The sequence below is a fragment of the Mus caroli genome, chromosome X (genome assembly GCF_900094665.2).
Source record: "Mus caroli chromosome X, CAROLI_EIJ_v1.1, whole genome shotgun sequence".
NCBI classification, from domain to species: Eukaryota; Metazoa; Chordata; class Mammalia; order Rodentia; family Muridae; genus Mus; species Mus caroli.
In genome coordinates this window covers 59,040,541-59,051,481 of record NC_034589.1, presented here as the reverse complement: position 1 = coordinate 59,051,481, position 10,941 = coordinate 59,040,541, and positions in this window count along the sequence as shown.

Genomic DNA, 10,941 nt, shown 5'->3' with positions numbered 1-10,941 from the left:
TGTCCTAGTCGGCCATCACTGGAAAGAGAGGCCCATTGGACACACAAACTTTATATGCCCCAGTACAGGGGAACGCCAGGGCCAAAAAGAAAAAAAAAATGGTAATGGGTGGGTAGGGAAATGGGGGAGAAGGGGGATGGTATGGGGGACTTTTGGGATAGCATTGGAAATGTAATTGAGGAAAATACGTAATAAAATATATTTAAAAAATAGATAGACTAACAGACTGGATACATTAAAAAAAGACCTTTAATTTTGCTGCACACAGGAAAGATACCTCAGTGAAAAAGACAGAAACTACCTCAGAGAAAAAGGATGTAAAATCCAAGCAAATGGTCCCAAGAAAGAAGTTGAACTAGCCATTCTAATATCAAATATAATTGACTTTCAACAAAAAATTTAATAAAAGATAAGGAAGGACAGTTCATACTTTTAAAAGCAAAAATATACCAAGATGAACCTTCAATTGTGAACACATATGTTCCAAATGCAAAGGCACCCACATTCATAAAATAACTTTACTAAAGCTCAAAGCATATATTTCACCTCACACAATCATAGTGGGAGACTTCAACACTCCATTCTCAGCAATGGACAGATCAGGTAAACATAAAATAAACAGAGATACAGTGAAACTAACAAAAGTTATGAAAAAATAGTTTTAGCAAATATCTATATAACATTTTATCCTAAAACAAAAAGATATACCCTCTTCTCAGCACCTCATGGTACCTTCTCCAAAACTGAGCATATAATTGGTTACAAAACAGACCTCAACAGATAGAAGAAGATTGAAATAATCCCATGCATCCTATGAGATCACCACAGACTAGGGCTGGTTTGCAATCATAACAAAAATAATGGAATCTCCACATACCAATGGAAGATGAACAATGCTGTATACTCAATGATAACTTGGTCAAGGAAGAAATAAAGAAAGATGTTAAAGTCTTTTTAGAATTTAATGAAGCTGAAGGCATAATATACCCAGTCTTATTGGATACAATGAAAGCAGTGCTAAGAGGAAAACTCATAGTTCTGAGTCCCTCCAAAAGAAAATGGAGAGAACATACCCTAGTTGCTTGACAGTACAACTGAAAGCTCTAGAACAAAAAGAAACAAATATAGTAAAGTAGAGAAGATGCAGGAAATAATAAATCTTTGTGCTGAAATAAATCAATTAGACAAAAAAAAAAAAACTATACAAAAAATCAACAAAACCAGGAATTGGTTCTTGGAGAAAGTCAACAAGATAGATAAACCCTTAGATAGACTAACCAGAGGGCACAGAGAAGGTATTCAAATTAACAAAATGAGAAATAAGAAGGGAGATACAACAACAGAAACTGGGATAATTAAAAAAAATCAGCATGATCCTACTACAAAAGCCTATACTTAATGCAACTGGAAAACTGGATGAAATGGACAATTTTCTAGACAGATACCTGGTACCTATGTTAAATCAGGAACAGATAAACCATCTATACTGTCCCAAATCTCCTAATAAAATAGAAACCGTCATTAAAAGTCTCCTAACCACTTCTGTATTTGCCAGATATTGGCATACACTCACAAGAGAGCTATGTCAGGGTCCTGTCAGCAAAATCTTTCTGGCGTATGCAATAGTGTCTGGGTTTGGTGGTTGTATATGGGATGGATCCATGGGTGGTACAGTCTCTGGATGGTCTTTCCTTCCATCTTAGCTCTCAACTTTAACTTTGTAATTCCTTCCATGGGTATTTTGTTCCCCATTCTAAGAAGGAACGATGTACCCACACTTTGGTCTTCCTTCTTCTTGAGTTTCATGTGTTTTGCAAATTGTATCTTGGATATTCTAAGTTTCTGAGCTAATACCAGGTTATAAGTGAGTGCATACCATGTGTGTTCTTTTGTGATTGGGTTACCTCACTCAGGATGATATCCTCCCGATGCATGCATTTGCCTAAGAATTTCATAAATTCACTGTTTTTAATTGCTCAGTAGTACTCCATTGTATAAATGTACCACATTTTCTGTATCCATTCCTCTGTTGAGGGACATCTGGGTTCTTTCCAGCTTCTGGCTATTATAAATAAGGCTGTTATGAACATAGTGGAACATGTGTCCTTATTACAATTTGGAACATCTTCTGGGTATATGCGCAGGAGAGGAATTGCTGGATCTTCTCATATTACTATGTCCAATTTTCTGAGGAACCGCCAGGCTGCTTTCCAGAGTGGTTGTACCAGCTTCCAATTCCTCCAAAAATGGAGGCTTGTCCCTCTTTCTCCATATCCTCACTAGCATCTGCTGTCACTTGAATTTTTGACAGAAGTGGATGCTCACAGTCATCTATTGGATGGAACAGAAGGCCCCTGCTGAAGGAGCTAGAGAAAGTATCCAAGGAGCTAAGGGTATCTGCAACCCTATAGGAGGAACAATGATATGAACTAACCAGTATCCCCCTCCCCAAGCTGTGTCTCTATTAGCATATGTAGCAGAGTATGGCCTAGTTGGACATCAATGGGAGGAGAGGTCCTTGGTATTGTGAAGATCATATGCCCAGTACAGGGTAATACAGGGCCAGGAAGTAAGAGTGGATGGGTTGGGGACCAGGGCAGGGGGAGGTTATAGGGAGCTTTGGGGATGGCATTTGAAATGTAAATGAAGAAAATATCTAATAAAAAAGTCTCCTAACTGGAAAAAGTCAAGGACCAGATGGTTTTAGCAAAGCGTTGTATTATACCTTCAAACTATTCCACAAGACAAAAACAGGAGTATTACCCAATTCTTTCTATGAAGCCACAATTATGCTTATACAAAAAGCACACAAAGACCCAACCAAAAAGAGATCTTCAGACCAATTTCCCTTAGGAATATCGATGTAAAAATACTCATAATTCTTACAAACAGAATCTAAGAAAATGTGGAAACAATCTCCCATCATGCTCAAGTATGCTTCATCCCAGGGATGCAGGGGTAGTTCAATATACAGAAATCAATCAATGTAATCCACTATATAAACAAACTCAAAGAAAAAGATACATGATAATCTCATTAGATGCTGAGAAAGCATTTGAAAAAATTCAACATCCTTTCATGGTATAAGTCTTGGAAAAATCAGGAATTCAAGGCCCATACCTATACATAGTAAAAGCAATATACAGTAAACAGTAGCTATCATCAAACTAAATGGAGAGAAACTTCAAGCAATCCCACTAAAACCAGAGACTAGACAAGGATGCCCTCTCTTTCCCTACCTATTCAATATAATACTAGAAGCACTAGCTAGAGCAATTAGAAAAAAAAAGGAGGTCTGGGTCAGTGTTCATTTAGAGATGATGTACCTTATTAACCATCAGGAGACTGGAGGCCCCAGGCAATTTAGAGGTCAGGTAGGATGGGGGTTGGGAACACCCATGGGGAGACAGAGGGAGGGGAGGTGTTATGGTATGTGGAACAGTTGGAGGATAGTTGGGGGGGAATAATATATGGAGTGGAAAAATAAATTAAAAGTAATTAATTAATCAATTAATTAAAAGAAAAGGAGGACAAAGGAATAAAAATAGAATGGAAGAAGTTAATCTATCAATTTTTGAAGATGATATGATATTATACTTAAGAGTATATGATATGATAGTATACTTAAGACCCCCAAAACTCCACGAGAACTCCTATAGCTTTTAACCAATTTCGGTAAAATGGCTGGATATAAATTTAACTCAAACAAATCTGTAGCCTTCTTCTATTCAAAGGATAAACAGGCTGAGAAAGAAATTAGGGAAACAACACCCTTCACAATAGTCACAACAAATATAAAATAGCTTGGTGTGACTTTAACCAAGCAAATGAAATATTTGTATGACAAGAATTTCAAGTCTCTGAAGAAAGAAATCAAAGAAGATCTCAGAAGAAGGAAAGGTCTCCCATGTTCATTGATTGGCAGGATTAATACAGTAAAAATGGCCATCTTGCCAAAAGCAATATGCAGATTCAATGCAATCCTTATCAAAATTCCAACTCAGTTCTTCATAGAGTTATAGATAAAGGGCAATTTGCAATTCATTTGGAATAACAACAACAACAACAACAAAAAACAGATATCGAAAACTAATCTCAAAAATAAAAGAACTTCTGGGTGACTCACCACCCCAGACCTCAAACTGTGTTACAGAACAATAGTGATAAAATCTGTATGGTATTGATACAGAGACAGGCAGGAAGATGAATGGAAAAGAATTGAAGACCCAGAAATGAACTCATTCATCTATGGTCACTTGATTATTTTACAATGGAGCTAAAACCATCCAATGGAAAAAAAGACAACATTTTCAACAAATGGTGCTGGTTCAACTGGAGGTCAGCATATAGACGAATGCAAATCTATCTATTCTTATACCCTTGTACAAAACTCAAGTACCAATGGACCAAGAACTTCTACTTAAAACCAGATACACTGAATGTAATAGAAAAGAAAGTGCGGAAAAGCCTCAAACACATGGGCATAGGAGAAAATTTCCTGAACAAAACACCAATTGTTTATGCTCTAAGATCAAAAATAGACGAATGGGACTAATAAAATTGCAAATCTCGTGTAAGTCAAAGAGCACTGTCAATAGGACAAAATGACAACCATCAGATTGGAAAAATATCTTTACCAACCCTCCCTCTGATAGAGGGCTATTATCCAATATATACGAAGAACTAAAGATTCTAGATTCCAGACAACCAAAATAACTCTATTAAAATGAAGTTCAGAGCTAAACAAAGAATTCTCCACTATTGAATATCAAATGGCCAAGAAGCACTTAAAGAACTGTTCAACATCCTTAGTCAGGAAATTGCAGGTGAAAACAATTCTGAGATTCCACCTTACGCTAGTCAAAATGGCTAAGATCATACCAGGTGATAGCAAATGCTGACAAGGTTGTGGAGAAAGAGGAACACTCCTCCATTGCTGGTGGGATTGCAAGCTGGTAGAACCATTCTAGAAATCAGTCTGTTGGTTCGTCAGTAAATTGTACATAGTATTACCTAAAGACCCAGCTATACTTCTCCTGGGTTTATACCCAAAGATGTTCCAACATATAACAAGGAAACATGTTCCACTATGTTTGTAGCAGCCTTATTTATAATAGTCAGAAGGTAGAAATATCCCAGATGTCCTTCAACAGAGAAATGGATACAGAAAATGTGGTACATTTACACAATGGATTACTATTCAGATTTTAAAAACTATGACTTCATGAAATTCTTAGGCAAATGGATGGAACTAGACAATATCATCCTGAGTGAGGTAACCCAGTCTCAAAAGAACACATATGGTATGCACTCACCTATAGGTGGATATTAGCCCCAAAGCTTGGAATACCCAAAATATAATTCATAGACTACAAGAAGGAAGCTCAAAGTGTATATGCTTGGTCCATCTCAGAATGGGAAACAAAATACTCAGGGGAGGAAATACAGAGTCAAAGTGTGGAGTAGAGATTCAAGGATGGTCATCCAGAGACTGCCCTACTAGAGGATTCATTCCATATGCCATGACACCAAACCCAGACACTATTGTTGATGCCAAGAAGTGCTTGCTGAAAGGAGTGTATCAGTATAGCTGTCTCCTTAGGGATTCTGCCAGATCCTGACTAATACAGAGGTGGATGCTAGCAGCCAGCCATTGGATTAAGCACAGGGTCCCTATGGAGGAGTTAGGGAAAGGCCTGAAGGAGCTTAAGGGGTTTGCAACCCCATAGGAAGAACAACAATATCAACCAACCATCCCCTGCAGAGCTCTCAGGGGCTAAAACCCCAACCAAAGAGTATATATACATGGAGGGACCCATGGATCCAGCTGCATATGTAGCAGAGGATGGCCTTGTTGGGCATCAATCAGAGGAGAGGCCTTGGACCTGTGAAGGCTTGGTGTCCCAGTGTAGGGGAATGTGGGATACTTGGGATAGAGTAGGTGGGTGGATGGGGGGACACCTCACAGAAGCAGAGGAAAGGAGGATGGGATACAGGATTTCCATGGGTGAAAATGGGAAATGGGAAAAAATGAAATGTAAATAAAGAAAATATCCAATAAAAACGTTAGTGACATGTGTATTCTTGGATTTTGACAAGAGCATAAGGGGCTCCTCTCCATTCTCATGTCCCCTGAGTAATTTTACTGTATTTCTCTCTTGCCTCACTCTTCATCATGAAGGCTCCATCAAATTCATTTTTTCTGTAATAGCAATAGGGGACAAATGTTGAGATAAGGATGTCCTCAGCCTTGAGTTTTACCTTATTGTGAAATCTAGTTTTCAGATTGTTTGCTCTTAGAGATCCCATTCTATAAGTAGCATTTTTGTGTATTTGGAGAACAAAATATGGAAATATGACTACACACCTCATTGAGCATGTGAGTGGCATACCACTTTGCACCACCCACACAGCACAGACAATGCCTTTTTCCTGAGAATATCAAAGGTACCACCCTGTAAATTTATTAAGATCAACTGAAACTTACTTAAATGTGCTAAAATTATATCAGAAAATAACACCTAAGTGTTTATCAGAGACACAAAGACCTGGTTTCAGCTCATCTCTGTCCACTTTGTTGACATGGCCTACAAAACCTCTGCTTCCATTGCTCCTGTTCTAACATTTATACCTGCCATTCATCTGACTGTTCATTTGTTCATCTGGACAAAGGTTTTCCTTTCACCCTTACAGCTAGACTTGATTCTGCAGCTCATTTCTGATGCTGCAGTCTAACTCTATGGTTACATGCTACATATTCTTCAGCCTTTTCCTTGAAGCTGGATTTGAGTAGGCATCTTTTCAATAAGTATTCTATTTATATTTCTATCAGTGTCTCTATTTCTCTGGATTTCTGAAACCTCTTGAACTATGCTACAGTATATTAAAATGTTAAAGTCACTTGGTAATCTATAGATAGATAGATAGATAGACATTCATAGATTTTGTTGTGTGATGTGTTTTATTTGAATATTGAAAACAGTAACAGATTTATTCCAATTTATTTATTCAAATAAATGAACCTATTTTGACCTGTTATGGAGAAATGTAGGAGGATTTAGTAAATTGCTGCCCTTTAAACTGCTCTATCTTATGAATTTAATGCTATGCAAAAATTGTAAAACTCTGGCAAGTCTAGAACATTTATATCAATGTTTCTGACACAGTTTTGCTCAAGGTTGCCTGTTTACCTTTATTGCTGCTACCATGAACATAGGAGACAGGGGACTAAAATGAGGTGATCTAAAGTCTCATAAAATAGCCAGCATAATTCAAAGCATTAGATAATTTATACTCTGAGGTTAATGAGAATCACCTGCACAAAATGTCCAATCACAAGGTCAGGCTGCTTATGGTAAAAATAATGTATACCCATAGCAGCATATCAAAAACCCCTGTGTAAACAAACTCACTCTTATCCACTACACCTAGAAGGAGTAAGAAAATACATTCCATAATCAATTCTGTGCTTTGAAGAAACTGATGTCACAGGATTTGTGTTTTCTTGGAGTTTACTCACACACTCAGAATTATCACAAATCTGTTCTTGGACATTGTTCCAACATCCCAATACTAGTCTAAAGGTAATATTAGACTGCACATATAAAAGTGTGACCATACACAATAGAGGTCCTTAGACACTGTTAGGAGTTTTACTATATCATGTTATCATTACATTCTAAGAAATGTCCTTGTTCTGGGATTGGCATCAAACATATTTAAACTGTAGTCACTCATCCTGGATTTGATTATTCTCCTTTCCACTTATATAAACTGTATTCATTATGACCAATTAATGGTGAACCTTAAAAAAAAAAAAAAAAAAAAAAAAAAAAAAAAAAACAGTTCCAATCCCAATCCCAGCACTCAGGAGGGAGAGGCTGGCAGATTTCTGAGTTCGAGACCACCCTGGTCTACAGAGTGAATTCCAGGACAGCCAGGGCTACACAGAGAAACACTGTCTTGAAAAAACAAACAAACAAACAAACAAACAAACAAACAAACAAAAAGAAAAACAGTTCCTTAGTGTTAGACAGAAGAAAGCTCACTTGTGTATCTTTTATTTAAATTAGTGATTTGTTTCATATGGCTGTACTGAGACTGTAAAGCACCTGGAAGATGTGTTAATTTACTTCTTTTCCTACCAAAGACCAACTAAATTTCAATGGAATAAAATTATATCCTGCCTAAAATTTCTTCTTACATTTCAAAATATCACATTCATTTTCATCTCTGAGAAATAGAGAATATGATTTCACAAATAGAATATTTGCCTTGTCTTTAAAGCTGATACGGAACTTTTAAAAGAGCTGTGTTTATCTAAACTATGTAAGCCTCCAATTGTTTTTTTTTCTCATTAATCTTGTTTACATGGTGTGTTATTAATGGCACTATAGCAATATTAACAGAAAATGTATTATATTCCATGTAAATGAATGCATTTACTATTTCTAAAAGGTCTCAAAGGTGTTTTGACTATTAATATCAAAGATAATAACAATCTCACTAAGTTTACTCACTAGGTTATCGTGCCCCCAAAGAGTATATGATTGGTATATATCATATTGCACTTTCTTTCAATAATAGAAATAGATCTGTAGTCTTTCCATAGTGTCTAATTAAGTCAATACATCAGAATGATGAATTACTTCACTCGACTGGTAATTGCTACACATTTATGAGAAATAAGATGTCTGAAAACAATGTCCTCTTCCTGTAGGTATGCTGCTATGTTAAAACTTTAAAAACTTCACCAAGAGCTAGGAAGCAGTGCAATGAGATACAAATCAAATCAATTAAGTACTCTTGCAGCAAAGGCTAATGTGGTAATCTTTAGGCTCCCTCCTTCTTTGATAAATGAGAATAGAATGCTTGCAGCACACCCAAGTAGTTCTTAAAATTACTTCTTGAATTGTTCATGATCAGCTCCTTTCCTGTGCTTTCAAGTAGCACAGTGTCCTGTGCTCACTATTTTTAGAATTTAACCACATTCACTTGAACTATGGCATTTTTAAAGATCTATCTTCCTTCTTGTACTAAACATATTAAAGTAAAAGTCATAATAATTTTTGATAATTTATGGGCTCTTGCTTCCTTACTAAAATTCACAGTGAATGCTTTTCTCTCCAGATAATTGGTTTCACACACAGAAACTTAATGAATGAAGGTTATTAAAATCACCATCCAAGGTAGGTGTAGATTATAAGGCATTATTATTAGTTATCTACTAAAAAGCTTGTAGGCCATTGACTATAGATCTCTTCCCTCATAATCTGCAGTTTATAAAATCATAAACTGAAAACACAGGATATTGATTGCTTATCAGAAGAAAGCAATCTAATTATTTCTGGACTTAGATTGTGACATCACATTCTGAACTGCCCGGAAAGTCTTAAGACTAATATTTAGTCAAATACTTCCTGGTTAAGAATAAGTAAAACCTGAGAACAACCTCATTAAACTTTAAAAGAAACAACCAGGTCAACAAGCTACAAATATCAGCATATTCCTGAAGAAGGAAGATGGAGAAGAGAAAGTCAAATAAGGCATGCCATCTGAGGTAAGTAGGGAGCCATATGTTGGGGAAAGGCACTTTGGAGAGTAAGAAAGCTGAAAGTACCAGAAAAAGCAATAGTAGGCTCTAACCAGCATCTGAAAGAGAGAAAAGAAGAAAAGGAAAAATACCTTTTTGAGAAGATACAGAAATGTAGGCAGACCCAACAGAACATCCTCATAGCTTATCAGGACTACACTATCTCATTGAAGGGATAATTTCTCCTACTATATCTTTAAGATATGGCTTAAGGTGAGCCCATCTTCCATAGTGATGGTCTAAGCTTTCTTGAGACCTTATTTCCTTAGATAGGTCATTGACTCAGACCAACTGGAATGTTAGGTCTTGACCAAGGTCAGAGATTCTTTTTTTTTTTTAACAAAAAAGGCAAGTTTTTCTTTAACGGGCCTTTGCTTCTTTAGAATTCTACTCTCAATTGATTTATAAATTTTGGAAACAGAATAAATTGTCTATGCCCTTCATCACCAAATATATAGTAATTATATTTTTAAAAAATTGGTTGTTCTGCTTACAATTTTTAGTTCAACGGTCTAACTTCACCAATTAATGTGTCCCTAGAAGCAACTTTAATAGCTGTGCAGTGAAGCTTCCAGATTCATTTATTTTTCAATGAAATTTAGAGTTAATGAGGTAAATGTTAGGGAAAATGTGTCTGTCAATTTGAGTGTTTGGTCTGATTTTTAACTTGTTCTACTATTTTAGAAATTTTGTGTAGGCTGCTATGTAGAAAATTCATTGATTTCCCTTGGAAAGTTATTTCTAACTGCTGTTGTGAGACTGAATATTTAGTATTGTAATATAAAGCATGAAATATGTTATAAAATTAATCAAATGTTCATACTTTAAGTAGAAATCACTGAGAGCTAATATAAGAAATAATTTTGAGATAACATTTGAGTTTCTTAAATAGGCTTTAAAATATATCTTTCAGATATGTATTCTGCTATATTTGGAGAGAAGAGATTCATTAGAAATCAGACTTGCAGGGAAGTTGTGGCAGATTCAAGAGCCCTTACAAAAGTATACTTCAGAATGAGATTTCCTAGGAAAAAACACATATTGACCAGGATGTTGGGGTGTGATGGATCTTGAAGTGGAAAAGCCTTAGGAAAAATGAAACATCATACCAGAGACAGCATGGAGGACTTTAATGGAATAAAGCCTGTTCCCTTAAAAAACCCATTAATTAATAAGAAAACTTCATTAGAAGAGAACCATCTAGAGACTGCCATATCCAGGGATCCATCCCATAATCAGCCTCCAAATGCTGACACCATTGCATACGCTAGCAAGATTGTGCTGATAGGACCCTGATATAGCTGTCTCTAGTGAGACTACACCGGGGCCTAGCAAACACATAAGTGGAT